This window comes from Manis javanica, chromosome 3, assembly GCF_040802235.1.
Source record: "Manis javanica isolate MJ-LG chromosome 3, MJ_LKY, whole genome shotgun sequence".
In the NCBI taxonomy this organism is placed as follows: domain Eukaryota; kingdom Metazoa; phylum Chordata; class Mammalia; order Pholidota; family Manidae; genus Manis; species Manis javanica.
Window position 1 is genome coordinate 68709767 of NC_133158.1, and position 20673 is coordinate 68730439.

Genomic DNA, 20673 nt, shown 5'->3' on the forward strand with positions numbered 1-20673 from the left:
ACTAACGGAATTATTCGAAGCACAAAAGTGGTATGTGAGATAACCCTTGTGAGCTGGGGAGTTGATGTAGGAGCTGGTGATACCATAACAGCTGTTGCAGTAATAGCCAGTGAAAAACACGTTGTTAATGCTACTGTAATTCCCTTGTTTCATGCTCTTCCAGTGAGTAACCCAAGTCCAGGAGTGAGGATGCCGGGCTTGAAGACACCAAGATTACTTACGACAAAAAGTGACATCAGCAGGTAATTCAACCTGACACACTGATATCCAGGTTTCATTGCAAAATCTAAGCAGGAAGTTCCTCTTTATAATATGAATTATTTTTGGAAGTCCCCAGGAATCTGTGATCAGAAGCCCTGTATTATATGTATTTCTACTATCTGGTTCAGTGTTCTCTTAAATGTAGTATTTCGGAATACCTGCCTTCTTTATAGATCTTTCAAAATGTGTTTCTATTCTTCAGATTTTGAGTGCTAGGGAATTAGATGGATTCATTGTAGTGCTTGTGTTGTAAAAAAATATGGTAAGAATAGGTTTCTAGTATTAACCTACAATTCCTTCACTAAAGATGGATGATGGGGGAAGGAAAGATGGACAGGTGAGTGAAGAGGGAGTAATTTGCTTTAATGCTCCATAAGGTCTTAGAGTAGCTAACATCACAGAGCTTAGCCACTGGACAGCTGTTTCCTCACTTTTTATTATTTAAACACCATTGATATTATAGAGCAAAAAAGAAGAATATTGGACTAGAAATCAACAGATTCATGTCTGCAAATCACTGTGAACCTTCAGATATGTCTCTACTTCTCCCCAGCTCAAATTGCTCATCCAATCAGAGAATTGGACTAAATTGTCACTTAAATACCTTTTAGCTTTAACTTGCTATGATTCAGCTTTTCTTCTGTTGTTCTGAATTCGGTAGAGCAATGGTTTTTTTGAGTTTTAAATAAGTGGTGTTACTTCATATAATATATGGATTAACCTTAACATATAAAACAGAGGCAGAAGTTCTGTGGATGCATTGTGGGTGGGAGGTAGATTTGATAATTTCTTGCTACTTTCCTCAGCCCTCTTTCTGGCCCCATGAGTGTGGTTATGCTAGGTCCTAATGCACTAGAAACTAACTGGGTGCATTGGAAGTGATGCAGTCAAAGCCAAAGCTTGGCTGCAGTTGGAGATCGTTTCTGGTTAATTCGGGAGTAAGCTAGGAAGAACATCAGAATTTCAGAGAAATGGCTTATGGGAGAAGGAACTGATTATACCAAACACCAATTTTCTTGCCTCTATTTTCTAAATTCTGTATAAATTTTGCATCAATTTCACACTCCTTGAAAGATGAAGACACAAAGATGGGCACATCCCTGGAGAAGTTTTGGGGCAGACAACTTTAAACCAGATTCAGGGAAAGGAAGATACATTTTAAATTTTATCAAGTAGCATTATGCAGTGACACACCAATAACAAATGCCTATAGCCACATTTTAAATGATGACTTGGAATTTATCCCCACTGCCTTCCTCCCTCCCTTTCAAAATAAGTGTCAAATTGGGATGAGAGAGAAATGTCATCTGTTCTTTTCCCATTCTTCCATCTGATTCGGAAATGAAAGTGATATTGACATTTTATTTTGGTCATCTTTTGTTAGAATCTTAGCTGCAATCCATCATGTTCTCTAAAAATATCAGCAATTCCTTTTGACCTAGTAAAAGACAGTGAGTTTTGAGTTGACTCGCTGACTGGGGTAAGTGATAGACTATGGAACTTTCAGTTCTTTTAGGTAAAGCCTGTTCTTAACATAACTCTGATGGATGGTAGTAAAACACACAATGGGCAAGAAGAAAAAGGAGGCCATGAAAAAAGTAATCATGCTGTTTCCCTCACCTTTGTCTCTCATCTACCTCCCCACAAGAGAATGGTGTGTCAGAGAGACCTTCACCATGAAATTTATAATTGTTACTTTATTTAGCACAGCTCAAGGCTCTGACTCTATCATCAGGGACTGTGCAGGAAAACTTGGAGAAATAGTCATTGAAAGTGAAGGATAAAGAATAGAAAAAACACAAGTTCTCCAGGGTGATGTCATTTCCTGTAAATGAGAATTACCATTCCTTTATCCCTTATTATTCCTAATTCATCCCCTCTCATCTTTAGCTTTGTTTAAACAGTAAGACTGTATTCCTTTAGATTTTAAGCATAAATTTCTCCTTAGTGAAAAATAAAAATCAAAGATTTCTCTGCATAATTTTTTACACTTTTTTTTCCTTTTATTTACTTATCCAAATATTAAGAATTTTTGGGGTTCCTATATACTAAGCACCTATTAAGTGCTGGAGCTTTAAAAAATAAGTTAAACATGATTCCTCCCCTCAAGAAACTCACAATTTGGTTTTTCTACATTGAAATCAAAGTCTGGGTGTAGACAGAGAAGTCCATCAACAGAATATTGTCCTTAACTTACAGGAAACTTAAAAATAAAACCAGAATTAACTGGGACTACTAGCAGGAATGCATGGAGAGAAAGATTAGCTAATTCTTAGTTTTCTATTACAGCTTAGCTACTTATCATTCTCTTCTCTCATTCTCTCCTATGCCATCTAAGTTGCAGGTGTCATGTTATTACACTGGCCCAGAGCCTACCTTCTACTGCGATTGGCAGACATAAGCAGCAACTCAAGCAGAAGCAGCTCACAGGTGCATCTTCTCTTACCCTAAAGGTGTGTCAATTGTAAATATGCAATTTTAAAGGAAAACAAATTCTAAAAACAAACCACTTTTAAGTCCCTTGTAAATCTTCTCTCTATACTAACCTTTACAAGATTAGGTAGTGGGAACCATTTTTACATGTACCTAAATTAATCCTGCCAATGTAATTATGAGGGAGGCATTATTAATACTGAGATATGGAGATTCAAATGGTTGGGTACTTTTTAACCCTGAAAAAGCCCTTTTTACTTTGAATAGTTTGAAAGCTTTATTTGAAAGCTTTGAACTTTATTTTACTTCATTGTGAAAAGAAAACATGAGATCTACCGTCTTAAATTTCTAGTTGCACAATATAGTATAACAGACTACAGGTACAATGTTATATGACAGATTTCTAGAACGTATTCATCTTGCTTAATTGAAGCTTTACGTCTGTTGTTCAGTACTCCTCTATTCCCTCTCTCCCCAGCCTCTGGCAACCACCATTCCGCCTTTGATTCTATGAATTTGTTTGTTTTAAATGCCTCAAGTAAGAGGACTCATTCAGTATTTGTCTTTCTGTGACCATCTTATTTCACTCAGCATAATGCACTCAACATTTTTCCATGTGGTCACATACTGAAGAATCTGTATTTTTTCAAGGCTGAATATATGCCATTGTATGTATAAACCACATTTTTATCCATTCATCTGTCAATGGGCATTTATATTGCTTCCACGTCTTACTATTATGAATAGTGCTGCAATTAACATGATAATGCTAATATCACTTTGAAATCCCGATTTCATTTCTGTTGGAAAAATACCCAGAAGTGGCTTTACTGGATCCCATAGTGGTTCTATTTATAATTTTTTGAGGAAACACCATACTGTTTTCCAGACCAACTGCACTATTTTGCATTCCCAGAAAGAGTGCTCACAGTTTGTCTTTTCTCAACATCCATACTAACACTCATTATGTCTTGTCATTTTGAGGACAGCCATTTTAACATGTATGCAGTGGCATCTCATTGTGGTTTTGATTTGTATTTTCCTGGTGATTAGTGATATTGAATATTTTTACATATGCCTATTGGCCATTTATATGTCTTCTTTGGAAAAATGTCTATTCAAATCTTTTGTCCTTTTTTCCTTCTTTGACCCCCTTCACCCATTTCTCCCAACCTTCCATTCCTCACCTTTCACAACCACCAATCTGTTCTTTTTATTGTGGGCTTTTAAAATTAAGATTCCACATGTAAGACAGATCATTTGGTATTTGTCTTTCTCTATCTGACCTATTTCACTTAGCATAATGTCCTCAATGTCCATTTTGTTGTTTCAGCGGCAAGATCTAGTTCTTCTTTATGACTGAATAATATTCCATTGTGTGTGTGTGTGTGTGCGTGTGTGCATCTGTGCATGTGTGTGTGTGCGTATGTGTAGCTTACTGCTTATGTTCTCTTCTAGAACGTTTATGGTTTCAGGTCTCACATTCAAATCTAATCTATTTTGAGTTAATTTTTGTATATGGTGTAAGAGAGTGTTCCAGTTTCTTTCCTTTGCACATGGGTGTCCAGTTTTCCCAATGACATTTATTGATGAGACTTCCCTTTCCCCACTGTATATTCTTTCCTCCTTTATAGTAAATTAATCAAACAAATATGCATTACTTAATTTCTGGGCTCTCTATTATGTTCATTGATATGTACCTGTTTTTATGCCAATACCATACTGTTTTGATTACTATAGCTGTGATACAGTTTGAAATCAGGGAGCATAATGTACCCAGCTTTCTTCCTCTTTCTCAAGATTACTTGGGCTATTTGGGGTCATTTGGGGTTCCATATACATTTTAGGATTATTTGCTCTAGTTCTGTGGAAAATGCCTTGGGTATTTTGATAAAGACTACACTGAATCGGTAGATTGCTTTGGGTAGTATGGCCATTTTAACAATATTAATTCTTCTAGCCCATGATCTTTCCATTTATTTGTGTCTTCTTCACTTCATTCATCAATGTCTTTTGATTTCTGAATAGAGGTCTGTTTCCTTAGTTAAATTTATTCCTAGGTATTTTATTCTTTTTGTTCTAGTTGTAAATGAGATTTTAAGAATTTCTCTTTTTGCTAGATTATTATTAATAAATACAAATGCAATAGAATTCTGTATATTGATTTTTGTATCCTGCAATCTTAATGAATTAATTCATTTATTCTATTTCTTTTTTGTGGAGTCTTTAGGTTTTCAATATACGGTATCATACTATGCACAAATAGTGACAATTTTACTTCTTCCTTACCAATCTGGATGTCTTTGATTTTTTTTTTTTCTTATCTGATTGCTGTGGGTAGGATTTCCAGTAGTGTGTTGAATAGAAGTCATCGCCAAGTGGCATTTATCCCTGGGATGCAAAGGTGGTTTAACACATGAAAAGAAATTAGTATGATATATCACATTAACAGAACAAAGGGTAAAAAAATCACATGATCATCTCAATAGGTGAAGAAAAAAGAAAAAGTAACAATATTCAATACATTTTCATGATAAACAGCCTCAATTTGTTTATCCATTCATCTACTGATTAACATTTGGTTTGTTTTCAGTACCTGGCTATTACAAATAAAGCTGCTATAAACAAAAGTATGCAAGACTTTGTGTGACCACATTTTCTTTCTTTTGCCTTTTCTTTAGCCAGTACCTAGGAATGCAATGAGTAGGCCTTTTGTTAGGTATATATTTAGTTATTTGTAAATTACCAAACTCTTTTCCCAAGTGAATTTGCTACTTTACACTGTTACCAATAGTGTATGAAGGTTCTACTTTCTTCTCATCCTCTCCAATTCTTGGTATTAGGTTAATCTTGTTAATTTTAGTCTTGTGTGTAGTGCAATCTCCATAGTTTTAACTTGCATTTTCATGATGACTAATGATGATCATCTTTTCATATGCTTATCTGCTTTTGGTATATCTTCATTTGTGCTGTTCATTCAAACCTTTTCTTCATACCAAGGTGAGAGGGATGTTTGTCTTCTTGTTATTGAATTGCAAGATTTAAAAAAAAATGTATTCTGGATACAAGTCTCTGATTTATATATTCTGAGTATGTCCTCCCATATTATGACTTGCCTTTGTTTCCTTCATAATTATGATTTCCAAAAGGAGAGCCTTTTAATTTTGGAGATATCCAAATTTTTTTTTTTTTTTGCTTTTTGTGTTCTATTTAGGAAGTCTTTGCTACTCCAAAATTGTAAAGAGTTTCTCCTGTGCTTTCTTCTACAGTTATATAATTTTGATTTTTATGTTTAGGTCTGTAATCTACTTTGTTATTTTTGCCTATGGCAAGTTGTGAAGTCAATGTTAAGCAAAATTTTGTAGTTGCTTTCAAAATTTTTTATATTCTTTGTTTATGTTCTTAGTTTTTTCAGCAGTTTGATTACACTATCTCTAGGTGAGACAGGGACCATGGATGTAGTCAGAGTAGGGTGAGGGCCTCTGGAAGGGGCAGGACGGGATATTTGCAGTCAGAGCAATGTAACTACATGCAAGGAAACCTCCTACTAAAACTCTATGTTAAACATTGAGCTCTAGAATCATTCTTCAGTGAAATCAGTTAATGTTCCCCAGATAAAGAAGAGTAGCACATGTTTTATTATGCTAACCATTTATAATCATGTGTAAGGTTCACTTTAGCATACTAAAAGGCCCAGGCCTCTGTGCTGTCTTTCCTCCTTCAGATCTGACAAGGTGATTTTGCAAACTGAGCAACTAACTTAGCATGCAGACCCAGCTGTAGACGGCATAGTAAAAGGCAAGAAGAATTCCATCTTAAAGATAAGATTGCATTTTAACACCCAGGAAGTTCAAGAGGCAAGATTCTTTAGCAAGTAGACAATACCTCAGCCCACCTTGGGGGCTGGGCAGGCAGCCTTTTGATGTGCTCCCGGACCAAGGTGCTGGTGTCCCAGAGAGAAATCAAGGCAGGAAATTCCTTTCAGTTAAGTTAATTTTTAATATTCAGAGACCACTTAACAAGTCCCCGCCCCTAAGTATTTTCATGTTCTCGAAAAATCCTCAACTGCCTATAAAACCCCCTAGACAATGCACCACTACTGACTCTCTTGTCCCCTCCTGGCGTGAGCCGGGAGCTCTGTCCTTTCACTTTATCTCTAAATAAAAGCCTGTACCTTGCTCTCCTACCTTGACTGTTTGTGCAGCTCATTCTTTGGCTCCGCAAACAAGAACCCCGGCATCACAGGTATGAATTTTTTCCTTTTGTTGTTGTTATATCCTTTTTGGGGGGTTCAGTGAAATTCTCTCCATTGCTTTCAAGTGTATTTTCCATGACCTCATGGTATATACTTGTAATAGCTGCTTTCAAATCTTCTCTCATATTTTAAACTCAAGTTATTTTATGATTGTCTTCTGCCAATAATTGCTCACATTTTCTGGGCAATTTCTGATTATATTCTGTAAATTGTGGAATGTTTTAATGTGTAGTCTCTGAGACATGGTTATAATCCTCTAGTGAGTGTTAATGATTTGGTTAGAACACACCTGTATAGGTTCAGACTCCAAGCACTGCTTCCCTTTCTCCAGGTTGTGGTTCACATCTCAGCTGAGTTCTCTAAGCTTTACTAATATGGTTTGGGTCTGTCCCACACACACACGATTCAGAGCTGAGCCTAAGATCTGTGGGTTTATGTGGATAATTAGGGATCTCTTTCTGATCTAAGATTTTCCCTCCTTATGCTCCAGCCCCCCGGGATGTCCTTTTCCTGGTTCTTCTGGTCAGAAAGAGGGGGCTATGATTAGTGTTTCAGTGTGCTACCCTCATCTACACCAGGGGTCTGTGCTCAGGGTAAAGCCCATCACAAGAGATAAAAAGCAAACTGGGAAGCTCACTTGTGTGGTCTCTTCTTCAAGTTTTTATTTTCCTCCACAATCTGATTGTTTTTGTTTAATTTAGAGGCCACAGGTAGTTCATTTTTGTATTTTGTCTATGGTTTTAAGCTGTAAGTAGCTAGACAGGTAGACTATAGTAGACTTATGCCACCATGACAGAACTGGAACTAATATGCATATTTTTTAAAGCTTATTCTTATGCGTTTTTTAATTGTTAGTATAAAATGTATTTCCATTTATATACCTAAAGACTTTATTTGTATATGTTTATTTTGGATCTTCTACATTATTGTTATTTTAGTATTTGTGTTTTATCATTGTTTCCTGTATTTTGTAGGTTATGTTATCATAGTTTCTCCAAATCCAAGATGCAGATATGCTTCTTCTTTTTCCATTTTCATGTTGCAAATCATTTTCTCTTGTCTAATTATATTGACTAAAACCTATTATATGTTGTTAAACAATAGGTGAGTGGACATCTTTAAGTTTTTCCTAACCCTAATGGGACAATCTCTACAGTGTCCCTATTAAGTAAAATTATGAGTTTAGAAATGAATTATACATATTTATTAATCAACCATATTAATAGATTTTCTAATATTAAAACATCTTGTACTATCACTTGATCATAGTACATTTTATTACTATAACATTGAAATCTGGTGTTCTACTTAGAATTTTGACATCAATTTTCAAAAACTGGACTATTTTTAAGTTTTCTTTTTATGGTTTATGTGATTTAGGCATGAATGTTATACTTGTGTCATTAAAGAAATTTGGAAGTTTCCCTTGTTTTTCTACACTCAAGAGCAGGGATGTTGGATTATCCTGGAGAAGATATTGGGACCTGGTGCTTCTTGTGGGATAATGCTTTCATATCTCACTGGTTTCTCCTGTGAAAACTTATCTGCTGAAACCTTTTATCTCTATTGAAGTCAATCTTGGCCTATTTGCATAGAGATGTACAAAACAGTCTGCTGTAACTTTTAAAATTTACTCTGTTTCAAAGTTATTTCTCTCACATCATTTCTTATTTTATATGTCTGTGTGTCTTCCTCTTTTTCTGGGTTAGATTACCTAGTGATTTGTCTGTTAATTTCCCCCCAGGAACTAGCATTTTGATTTACTTAGTTTTACCATTTTTCTATTTCCTATTTCATTGATTTCTACTTTTGCATTTTTAAATTTTCTTCTACTTTTTTTTCCTCCCACCTTTCTGAGTTGGGAATTAATTTCAGTTTTTTATTTCTATTTATCTAAGTAGAGCCATAAATTTTATTCTAATCACTACTTTAATTTTGTCTATAAAATTTCTCAGGAAGAGTTCATGAACAGAGTATCTACTGAGTTTTTTCCTATACCAAATTATTTTTCTATAGAACTGATATTTAAAAGACAGCTTGCCTACGTATAAAATCATTGGCTCATGTTTTCTGTTCTTGAGTTTCTTAAAATTATTCTCCCACTGTTTTCTTGTTTTATCATCTTATTTCCTTTGTAAGTGACTTTTTGCATGGATGCCCAGAACATTGTTTCTATAGTTAGGTTTATTATATTATGTCTTCAAGGTGACCATTCTGGGTCATTTATTCCATGCAGACATTGGGCCCTTTCAATTCATATATTCAAATTTTCTTTTATTTAAAGAAATTTTTCTTGTATTATGGTTTAAACACTAGCTCTCTTTTCCTTTATTCTGTTTTTCTTTTTCAGAAATCTAATTATACACATGTATAATCCTCATGCATATCTTCTATATTATTTTCTCTCTGATACTTTTAACATTTTTCTTTGTTTTCATTTTCTTGAAATTTCCCACTTATTTTCTTAATTCTTATTATATTTTCAAGGAAATCATTTTTTCTCAATGTCTTCAAAATTGTTTTTCTATATGAAATGATTTTACTTTTTATTCAGTTTTCTCCTAGGTTTTATCTATTCTTCATATCTTATTTTATTTTATAATTGAATTATGCTTTTCTGATATTTTTTTCTTTTGGTAAAAAGCTTATTTAAAGATATTTAATTCAGGGTGAGGAATTGTGTTATAGTTCTCTTCTGCTTTGTAGTTAGCTTTAGGCAAAGAATTTCTATCAGTAAAAATGTTTCTCTTCTCATTGATTTTCCATGTAGCAGTTTTGTATGGATACTGTCAGATATTCATTCTGAAATGTCTTATTTTTTTCTGGCCACCATAATATGAAGGGGTGAAGTGTTTGGGGGGATTACTACATTTCAAGAGGGCTTTCTTCTATTGGTACAGTGATGCAATTAAAAAAAAATTAATGGCATATTTGGGAGTAGAGTATGGACTGATGTGTTTTCTAATCTGGGGATTCTCTTATTTCTGAAGGAGTCTTAATTTCCATCATTGGCTTCCTTCTTTCTTTTTTCTCTAAACCTCTAAGGAATACCTTATTTCCAAGTTGCCTCCTCTCCCACAGAAATTATATCTTACCAAGATGTATTCTTCACCCTTTAAGCCGTTTCCGTTTGATCTACCAGTAGCTATGTTCTGATTTGTCTGATCTCAAAACTGTTCATTTACTTCAGTTAGTTAGAATATCTTGAAATAGATTTCACAGACACAGTAGATAGGTATATTTTCTGTGTATCTAGAAGACAGTTTTCCTGTTGCCTTCACACCTAAATGATCATATTTTCCAACTCAGATTCTTGGGTTACAACAATTTCCACTGTTCTGTGGTTGTCTGGTGTTCAGTGTCAAAGAAGTTTAAGGTTCATCTGTTTCTTTTCCTTTGTAAATAACTTGGTTTTTGTTTTCATTTCAGTGCATGGCGTCTAGGTATCATTGTTATACTCACTTGGTAAAAATAATTAAGTAGATTTCCTTCTTATTCTATCTCAGTGAAAATTTTAAACAGCATTGAAGTTATCCTTTCCTTAGAGCTTCAGTAGAATTCCCTTGCAATGTCATCTGGGGACTGGTGCATTTTTATTAAGATTAGTTCTTTGACATCTGTCTCTCTCCTCTGTGTAGTTGACCTGTTCAGATTTTTCCTTTTAGGTCAATGCTGGGTATTTATGATTTCTTAGAAAATCAACCATTTCATCCAAATCCTAAAATATATTTTGTTTAAGCTGATAAAATCATCCTGTAATAGTTATAATTATTTTGTAAATTTGTGCTATCCCCATTTTTCTTAGTTTTGTTATTTTATCATTTTATTATTTTTTCATTCTGATCAAAGAATCAGCACTTAGACTTATTCTACTAATTTATGATTTCTAGCTTATTAACTCCTGCTCATTTGCTTAGGGTTGTTATCATTATTTATTACAGTTATTTTTTCTGATCTTTTGATTATTTCTACATTGTCTGGGCTTACAAGTTCTATACTCTGTTCTGTAATCATTATCCCCATAATTGCATTAGTTTCAGATTTATAGCTAAATGAATCAAATGCTCACTGACATACTTTTTTCTGTAAGGCCTACATTTATATCTTGGTTGGCTAAAGTTTTCTTTTGTCTTTAAGACATGATCAAATTTGGCCTGTTTCAAACTTTTTGTTACCCTTATATCTTAAGGACAGATTAGCTAGGTGTAAAATTTTTGGATCATACTTTTCCCCTTAAGGATTATGTAATGCTTTGGGATTTAAAAATTGCTGTGGAAAAGTCTGAAATTAATCTTATTTTTCCCCTTCATAGATGACTAGCTTTCAACGATCAAAGTCTTATTTTTCTTATCTTTAAAGTTGGTCATTTTATGAGAATATATTTCTTAGTGTGGATGATTGTGTAAACATTTTTCCCAAGGCATGATGTTACCTTACAGTCTATAGATTAAAGGCTTTTAAGAAATTTTGGCAATATTATAAATATCCATAAAGATATTTTGTCTCACTATTTTGGAACCCTTTTATGGGGGACATAGAGAGAGATAGGAATTAAACTTGTTGGATTTCCATGTCTGTTTTCATACAGATAATCTTTGTAGTATTTTCCATTTCACTTGTTTTTATTTCATTTTACTCCTTTTTACCAAGCCTATCATTTGCCTCATTTGCTTAAACTGTTCTCAGCAGTTCCCAGTATTCTGTTTCTAATGTGTCCTTTACTTCTGTTATGGTTACTGGCCCAGTGGAAGCTCAGATGTTATCTCCTTTTGTTGCCTTGCCGTATCTCCCCTCTTATTTTAGAGACAAATTCTTTAAAAGTAATTTAGAGACAATTAAGCTTATTTTTAATTTTTATGGGAGTACATTTGCCCACAATTGTTGCTTGGTCCATCAAAAAAATTTTAGAATGAGTATATTCTGTCTACGAGTTATTTACATATTATTTTCCTCTGCTTATTTGTAATATCTTTGTAATGATCTTGTGTTAGTTCTTTTTATTACTATTCATATAATTCATATTGGCTTCTTATGGGTTAAGGATCAAGACTGTGATTCAAACTTGTACAAATTCATCTCAGATAGAAGTGTGTGTGTGTGTGTGTGTGTGTGTGTGTGTGAGACTTTTTTTGTCCTTACTTTCCCCAGCCCATTGGGATCAACTGGCAGGGTGAACCACCATATGCAGTCTCTCATCCCCTGCTTTACTAGGAGACATCTTCCAACAAATAGGGCTCCTCTGTGTGATTTCTTACTGAACCTTTATTTCCCTGTTGCTTGAGACATTATGGCAAAAATAAGTCCAGAGAAGTGACTGCTACCAGACAATATTTCCATTCTCATTATGCCAAACCAGAACTCACTGGGGTGCCAATGACTTTGGAGATCTGCACTCTTACTGCTGTGTCTGACATTTACAGTTATAAGCATATATTCTAGATTTCTTCCATAATGCTGTTAGACCTTTAGTACATTCAGTTCTCAAAAATCTTAGTAAGTTATAGACATCTCTTCGTTTTGTTGAAAATGGAGATGGTACTCTTCTTGCTCAGTTTCTTTGATTTTTGTGTGATATCAAAGAGTGGAAAGGAGAAACCACTCTTTTACTGTCATTTTAAAACTTTAAAGAGGATAGAAAGTACTATCCTTTCATCATATTTTGAGGATTCAAAGCAGAAGCTTCTAAAGTTTCCATTGTTTTATAATAGAAAAAGAATTTTTTCCTATGAATCTTCAGAACGATGATCTCTCTATGGCAACTTTTTTTTATGAGCTCAGTGTGTGTCTTTTTATGCTTTATTATCAGGGGAGACATAAATGAAGTTTTAGAATTTGCTATCAGAAAGGATTAGTGGCATGTTCTAGGTCTCCACCACCATTTTCTGGTTGTCTGAAAAATTGTGTCTTTAAAATAAAACTAAATTGTGTTCTTACTTAATTTATCATTGTTGGAAGTTAGGAATTTAGTGAGAGTTTCCTGGGACTTTTCTTGCTCCATCAGATTCTTTCACTAGACAAGGGGGTATGATGCAACTTATAATATTTTGAAAAGTGGAATTACGTGAAACACCACAGCTTCTAGCCTTCACTTCTAACATTCTTCTTATCTCTGCCCAAGTTTAGGGGACAAACACTTTCTATGTTTTATCAAGTCTCTTCTCATTGCTATGTACTTCCTTCTGTGCTGTTTTCTGGGAATTGACATTTTGAAATGATGGTAATAAAAAGAAGACCATAGGGGGAAAATGTGGAGGGGAAATACCTTGGTTCTATCTGGCTGCAAAATTAATTCCTCTGGAGTTGGAGAACAGCCACCTGTTTTTCTAGTCAGTTCTTCACTGTTTCAGAACTAAGCACTTGCAGAGAAGGTGAATCAAAGTCTTTTCTAACCTTACTAGGTCCATCTGGCTTGTTCTGGTTCAGAGATTAGAGAGCATGTGTTGTGCAGTTCAAAAATGTGCTTCTTGAATTCATCCCCACGGCTGATGCAATTAGTTGAAATTCCACCCGGATTTGGCATATGGTCTTCTCTTATCTTGAGTTTTCAGTGATGCTGCCAGCTTCTTTTCTTTTAACTTTTTTTTGTAATTTCATGGGTATTTTAATGGGAAGTTGAGAGAGCTGTCATAAACATTTCAAGCCTGCTGCTATATTAACTTCCATATTCATTCAACGAAGCCACACCTTAAGTACTTTCAGAGCAGGGACTCAGACATAATCTCCAGGCTCTTTATTGAATAAGAGCCCAATAAACATGTTTTGACTTAGAAGTGAATAAAATAAAAGCTAAGCTGTCCTTGGTTTTTACTTTAATATGCTAATTGTGAACTTTATATTATCCTAGTGCTGGATACTATGAGAATATGAAAGTGATAAAACTCACATATAAAAAATAGATCTATATTTCATATTTTTGTTAACTTGTACAAATGTTACCATAGTTGAAATTCCCTATTACCATTTTTTTTAAAAGAAAGCCTGACTTGTAAGTAAATGGCATTTTGAAAAGACTTGGAAATTGTGTTCTTGTTAACTTCAGATAAAGTTCCCTTTAGTTCACTCCACCAAATTGCTCACAGTATGTGGTAAAATATTCAGCATGGTCATATGGTTAAATAGTTAATTAAGAAATTTTCACTATTGTCAAGAGTCATACAGGAGTTAATGGAGCCCCCAAATCAGTTTACTCCAGAGGTTATTTACCTTACACATTCTTAGAATCATTATAACAACTAGTATCAGAGGGTCTATTTTAGACAATCATGCACATCTGTAATGTCATTAAAGATGCCATACTTACGGACCTAGATTTTAAGTCCTTCGTTTATATCATAACTGCCTATGGCAGCTAAGGCAAGGGCTATGCTTTTTTCTTTTTTTATCACTGAAAAAAATGACTACTAGGTAGAGAGAAGCGCTGGAAGGCCCAATCTAGAAGCATATTTTAAAGGTTAGGTCAGAGTCAGAGAACTTGAATTTGAGTTTCTGTCTCTGCTATTTAAGATCTGTACAACCTTGCACATGCTACGTACTCTCTCTTATACGCTCAGAAGGATATGTACATGAGGAAATATTGGAATAAGCTTGATAAACTAGAAATATGCTATAAAACATGTCACGTTGTGTGTAACTGTTCTCAGATGAATGGCATCTAGTTGTGATCAGAGCCAGGTTAAATGGGTAGTTGACTGGAACATTAAAATGTTATATAGAATGTAAAAAGAGGGAGAAAAGTTTACTTACCAGAACTCCTGGATGGGAAGAGATGGGGAATGGGTTTGCATTTATTTGGGAGCATTATTCTGATAGGCCACTTAGGGGGAAAGAGTAGACCCTCAAGGAATAAGTATCAATAGATAGACCTAAACTGTTTTTTGAGGAAGATCAAACAAGTGACCTCCAGCCCTGTTCTGATGTATGCAGTATAGAATCTGGAGTCCTTTTTCCCCTCTCCTTTCCTCACTTTCCTGAGCCATCTCTATAAATAAATGTTGAAACATGAGTTAGAAAAATACCAGTTTTAACAGCCTATCAGGGACCTGCACAGATGTGATCAGGTTTTCATCATAATAATCAATTTTGTAGTAACATGGGAGCTACAGTAAATGAGAGTGACTTATTTTTAGTGTTCTGTAAATTCAGTTCTCTGAATCCTCCACTTCCTGTTACTACCTGTTCTGACTGAGACTCTGTTGTTCAGCTTATATATAACATAGTGACCAAGTTCTGCCCTTCAGGTTTCTTATGAAGTTGTAGCCCTTGAAATGACCAGTGGTAGTCTCCTGCTTTATTCATTATTAATGAGATTTTTCACAGCCTCTTTGTGCCAGGGCCAGTGTCTCATGACTGCAGGTTCCGGACAGCTCCTAGGAAGTACCTGTCTTCTGCTTTTCACGGATTGGCTGCCTGGGATGCTGATTACTTTGAGTTACAGGCCACCCCTGGTACTTCAGGTAGAAGCATAGACCACAGTAGATGCAACTCTTTGGGCCTAAACTTTGTTCTTTTTCATTGTTACAATCCAAGAGGTAATTTTTAAAGGCTGACAATATTATTTAGTTTCTCCAAAAACTGTTTTGATTCTCCAGGCCCCAGAGCAAGCCCATTTAGAACAGAAACCATACGTTTATATAGTCAGGCTTTGAGGTTGATTTATTATATATTCATCTGAGAAAACTGCAACTCAGGCAATTCAGGACTTCCTACTTTTCTTTTTTTAAACCTCCAACAGCAATGGGATAAGTTTTCAGACAAAAGCAATGTCACTTGATGAACAATCTATTTGTTATTTATCTTTCTGTTTTTGGGAGACAATGCTCGGTCAGCCAAGGACATCTCCAAAAGAGTACTGTTATTAATGGAAATTATTAAATGGTGTACAACCCAGAATATGTTTTCTTCAATTATATGCTAAAATGAAATGGAAAATAGTTCAGTAACACTGGAGTTGATATCTGATTTAAAATATTTTTTCTGCATGTAATTTAATTTAATCTTTGTCTTGTATGAAATTTATAAATTGTCAAGAAGATATCAACATAGATGCTGGAATTAATTTGCTTGATAAAAGATGATCATTTTGGATTTACTTATGGTTTGAGAATCCCCTCAAGACTTTGAACCTCTTTTTGTCCATGTCTTTAAGTCTGTTGGGAGTATATCTGTGGTACACAGAAGGCTGAAGCCACGAAACATAATACAAACACTATAAATGTGATTCTATTATTCTCTTGCTTAAAAACATTTTAAGGCTCATTTAGGTTTTCAAGGCAAAAGCCAAATGCTTTAATATGGCATACAGGCCCTCCATGATGAGATCCTTGATCAGGGGCTACCCCTTCCCAGATTTCCCTCCTAGCTACTCATACATGCACACATGTGAGCACACACATTCCTAATTGTAGTTACAGTTTTACTACATGGGGCATTCTGTCTGGATCTTTATATCACTTACACCAAACCAAAGCAATCCAGGCCATGGCACTGTCAGTAAACTTGAAAAATTAACAGGTAGGAGAGAACTCTAGTCTTGAAATCCTTATAGGAGAGACAGTTAATTTACACTGAAATAGTGTTTTCTGTTGAGTAATATGTGATGGGGGAGTAAAGAAAGGATGGTTAATGTTTAGGCTGTTGATGCTTAGAAATAGCTTGAACTGGGGTTGTACCTCAAGCATTTATGAGATATGTGATCTTGGCCAATAAAACTTCTCTCAGGGTCAGTTTCCTTGTCTAAACAAATAGGCCCAGCTAAAATATTGGGCAATCAGGGAAGTACTAAGGTTTATTTCACACTAACTGGACGGTTAAGGAGAAAATTACCTGGGAGTGGCTGGGGGTGGGTGGAGGAATTAGGCTGGTAGTGAGAAGTGTAGGAATTGGATGAGTGACCTGAAGTGTCTGGAGGACTTGGAACCTGGCTGTGCAGCCATGAGCATTTACAAAAGCTCAAACAACAGAGATAGGCCAGAAAATGGGAGTCAGAGCCAAGGGTAGGAGACCGACTTGGGCCTTAACTTAATGGGATGGAACAGGGTCAGGATCACATAGAAGTGGGTGATGGCTGGGAACAAAGTGGAAGGGACTGTGACTTGCCACAGATCAGCTCAGGCAATAAAATGCATTAACATGTGGGGTGATTGTGAGCGTAGGCTATTAAAAGTCACGTAATTTGAAGCATTTAAGAAACTGCAAAGCCCTAATAGAGATAACTATTTTTATCTGGTAGTATCATAAAGTTGAAACAACTGTAAAAAAGCTGTTCACGATTAATCCCAAGAGGGAGCAACTCAACAGCTGTCCTCCCTTTTACCCAGGGGAATGTGCACTTGGCATCCAGGGAAAACTTTCCTTTGCTTCCCCTTCTGTGTCTGACACTCTATCAGACGCAGGGCATTCACCTTCTGCTTCCATCTCTGGGTGCCTTTAGTGAATCCTCCAGTTCCCAACCATAAAGGCTAATGTGATAGCAGGGCTGCAGGCATTTTTCATCAAGAAATCTCTCAACTCCTGATACCTTAAGTTAAAAAATGTATTTCTGAAGGGCAGAATTATTTTTTTGCTACTCTCTTACTGTTGAGTACTTTGTCCTGATGAGCTAATGAACGTATACTCCACTCCCATAAATTCAGCTGGAGAATGTGTTCTCAACTTTTTTGCCCTCTAGGTACCAAAGCTACATTTAGAATGGGCCATCTAGCACATTGTTTCCTTTGCTTTTGTTGATGCATTCTCTGGACTTCTCACTTCCTGTTTGCGTCTATTATTGCTATTTAACAGCTTTTCATTTTCTTAAATATGACTGGTCCCTTTTCTGTGCAGGGGATGTTTTTCTACCAACAGGTAGACAGTTAGCTGCCAGCACAGAAGAATTGGTGTGCTGGACATCCTATCTTTATGTACTAATTCAAAAGATCAATTTGTCATTGTTTTTTTTTTTAATTCAGTGATCTCTGTTCTTTTTGGTCTTTGCTTCTTCCTCCTTGTTCTTGAAAGCAGCACAGATTACTGACTGGGAAGACTATGCTACCCATTTCTGATAATATTCATCTGACATTCAGGCTGTTCCAGTAAAGTGCCTCAGTTCAGAAACACAGTGAAAGGCTCACCTCAGCCTCATTGCTAAGAGCAGTTGCTGTCTGTATGCTGCAGTTTCAGAAGTGTGTTGATGCAGTCGACTAATGCATCTCCTCTGTACAGAATGTTAAATTCACAATTTAATGTGGCAACAGCCTTGTGTGATGAAGACAGCCTTGGATTCAAAGTGAGGATACCTGAGTCATAATTTGTTTTGTATCAAAAAATCTTTATTCATTAGTCATCTTACCACGCCTACCATTCTTGGATCCTGTACCCTACAGACTTACAACTTTGATTAATTAAACACTATGGCTCCTGACGACTTGAGAACTCTGTTTTCACAATTTCTTTTCTTCCTCTATAAATACAGCCTCCCCACAGTGGGAAAGGAATGGAGTGATGGGGAAAGTCTTAGCAGAGTACACATTTGAACTGAGCCTTAAAAGCGGAGTGCAACACCACCGAATAGATAAAGAAAGGAAGGTGTTCTAAATAGAGAAAATCATGAGTGCAATATCATGGAGAGATAAATTAGCACAGAGTATTTGAACTTGAGTTAAATAGCTAGTTTGGGAATCAGGGGGATCTCAAACCCAGGGTGACAGCTCTAGGCTAGTGAAGTCTGCGTTATCACATCACTAACCTTGAATAGAAATGGGATTTCTTCATTTAAAAAACTAACATTATATCGCATTTATACAAAGGATAAAAAGAGGCCAGAGGTGTAACTGGGTTTCCCCAGCTCCCAGGATGAACAACAGAGGCTGCAGTTCCAGGGCCAGCAGCTATTATCCCCAGGATGTACCTGCAATCTTCCAGAGGCCAGACCAGGGAAAGGCTTCTGGAGTGTGAATGGGATACAGTACTGGGGAGACTGGTCCTCAGCCTGACTGTTCATGGTGCTGCCAGAATGAAGAGCCAAACTCAGTCTAGCTGCCGGACAAAGAGGCAGAATCTAGATATGACTGACGCTCTGGGAAGGCAGGTTCCCGGATGGAAGGTTAGAGGTACAGGTACAGCCTGACGATATCAGCAAAGGTGAGACCTTCTATACACAAATTTTGAGCAAATTGCCTAAGGCAGTTAATGAGGTTAACATAGTTTCTGACCTGTAACAGCCCTTAGGTAAGTGGTTAGGGTTTCTGTTATTGTGCTTAAGGCACTGAAATTTAAACACTGAAGGCCCTCCTTGAGGCTTGGTTGGCCTCTAAATAAAGGGCTGAGGTACACATACACAAAAGCCGAACATTCCCCAAACCCCAGGGGTTTTCCTAGTCTTCCCACTACACCACCACCTTATCTCCACAGGATCTCCCAGACCGCCCTCCCTGGTGCTTTTGTGCTCATTCATTATGAGCCCCAAGTCCTATTCCATTCCCCCCTTCAGTGTCTGAGGTTACAATACATTGAAGTTTACATGGTGCTGCTATGACTTTGAACTAGAAGTTCCCCCACCTCCCACTTAAGGGATCAAGGGTAGTTTTGTAAACCAAAGATAGCACTGGGGTGGGAGTCAGGAGATCTGGGCTTTCTTTGAAGCCCTGTCCTTAACAAGCTAGCCGTCCTGAGCAAGTAACTCAGTCTGTCTCAGCCTGAGTTGCTTATCTGAGGAAAGGGTTACTTGAAGTATATGACATGCAAAGACTTCTCCAGCTCCTGCAGTACGAAGCCATGGTAGCATCTAGGGAAGGTGCACTTGTTACGGAGGCTGCCAGAAAGACTCAACACAGCATCTTGTGCATCAAATTAGCATCAGGGGCATAATGTCAGATAAGGAGCTTTTACTAGGAAGAAAATGACAGAGAGAGAAATAATACCCACACTGCCTCAAAGTCATTTTTTAGCCAATCAGATGCTGTTCTCAATAGCTGTGAATTTGGGTAAAAGGCATCCAAGGGGTTAAGTGGCCACTTTTGGATAGCACAGTAATTTGGTAAGCACAGACTACTTGATTCTCCTATGAGAAGGCAGCCTGACAGCTCACCTTCATTGTGTGTGGGCGTACCAGGCAGGGCCTCTCTCTACTGCATGCGTTAATGCTTAATGAATAGATAGTTTCTTTAAAACATATTTATTTTGCAACTTAGCAGATTCTCTCTATAGTGAAAAATCTACTTTCATCCTAAATAACATTTGGTCTAATATATATATATATATGGAATTATTAGTTTCTGGATCCATTACTTTCCTGAGAAAAGGAATTTAAGCCAGGTAACTGCAGCTTTGTATAACAATTGCATTCTATTCTTAGCCACAGATAAACTTTTGCTAAGCATTTCCTATGCTGATGTGGTTTCAAGGAAACCTTCTGGGGGAGTGCTTTTCCCCTGTAGAGTTTTAACTTTCATTATTCCATGAAGTTAATATCACTCTGCAGAGCGATAATCAGCAAAGCTATGAAAAAAAAAAATGGTTCTTTTTGAGATATTTATTTAGGTTTGATTATCAAAAGTCTTCTTAAATGAACAGTCTTTCATGTTTAACATTTAAAGGCAAATATATAATCATAGGAGAGCAGTCTATTTGTGAAGAGCAATGCTTCAGCTCAGTGGAAGACTGGAAAAACGACTTTCTTAAAAAAGAAGAGTTAATGGAGTGTGAATCAGGTGATTTTTTTTCTGTCAGCTCTAAAAACAGTTTTTCCC

At 36.2% G+C, this 20673-nt stretch overlaps 1 long non-coding RNA gene across 1 annotated transcript in view; it reads left to right on the plus strand.

The window, feature by feature from the left end:
* Positions 1–20673, plus strand: part of LOC118972313 (uncharacterized) — a 47360-nt gene that overhangs the window by 17788 nt on the left and 8899 nt on the right. Inside the window, exons 2-3 of the long non-coding RNA XR_005061220.2 lie at positions 164–242; positions 2600–2714. This is a non-coding gene — a long non-coding RNA (uncharacterized lncRNA). The remainder of the gene's footprint in view (positions 1–163; positions 243–2599; positions 2715–20673) is intronic.